Here is a 1,158-nt window from a genome sequence, read left to right on the forward strand (position 1 = left end):
TCATGTTGGAGTTTGTATGTCTGTTTTGTCTGTCCCTCCTACACAAAGATCTAAAATGGGAAACTAATACGGTATTTCAGTGCAATGAACTACTAGAGTAATGAGATTCAAGATTTGATGGCTCCTCATTTTTTCTTGTTTAGAAAAAGGCAAACAAAACCCACAGCATCTAGGAACCCTGTATTACTGGCTGTCATTCTTAGCCTGCCCCTTAAAGAAATAGATTTTTGAGGAGGAGTCAGGCAGGAAGTGATAAGGACACAATATCTAGAGCAGCACAGGAATGCAAAAGAAGCCTGAAGGAATTAAAGGGGTCTGTAAACTGCTAGAAGCAAAGCAGTCCTGGTACTTCAAAGTTTAGGGCTAAAGATAGGTATTTGGGAGTGAATGTCAGTTTGAAAGGAATTATTCCTAGTATCTCCTTTCTCCTCAAATCAGGGTAGCTGGCTGAAATTTAGCGATTTTAGGCTGTACTTATGTTGCTTTGTGTTATGTACAAGCTGCAAAGATTCTGTCTGTCATGAAGTATATGTTATGTGGGTAGTATGGTTTTTTAAGCTAGTTCACAGCAATCAGGATCTGCTTGAGAGTGAAGTACAGTTATAACACTATAAACATTCTAAACCTTGCTTCAAGCTTTGCAAATACGCAACGTGTTATCCCTCATGATCAGGAAGGGAGAGATATATATTTTAGGCTATTTCAGACTGGTCTACATAAACCTACCTCTTGCCACTGACTGGAACATAGGCTGGAGAAATAAGCCATCTGTGTCTTCAGAAAACTCAGTCACTGCGCAGGAGGGAGAGCTGAATTGCAGTCAGAAGTGGTGCTGACAGCTGTACCTGTCTCTTGCTCACAAGTCAGAACTTTTTTGGACTCCTCGCTTAAATGTGATTGAAGAACATGGTGAAGTGCTTAACATAGATGGTGGGACTACTTCCAATGTAGGGAAAAAGTTTGTGACATAGAATAATAGGTGCTTGAGAGAGTGTATAAGGGGACATGGAGTGCTGCTCAGCAGATGTCACTCGCGGGAGAGCAAAACGCACTTTCTGCCTTCAGAGTACCTGAAAACATGTAACAAAGTGCCTGTGGATCTAGAGAAAGTGATGGCAAACCAGAAGAATGACGTAAAAAGTAGTAAGATTTGTGCAG

This window comes from Falco naumanni, chromosome 5 (genome assembly GCF_017639655.2).
Source record: "Falco naumanni isolate bFalNau1 chromosome 5, bFalNau1.pat, whole genome shotgun sequence".
Classification (NCBI taxonomy): domain Eukaryota; kingdom Metazoa; phylum Chordata; class Aves; order Falconiformes; family Falconidae; genus Falco; species Falco naumanni.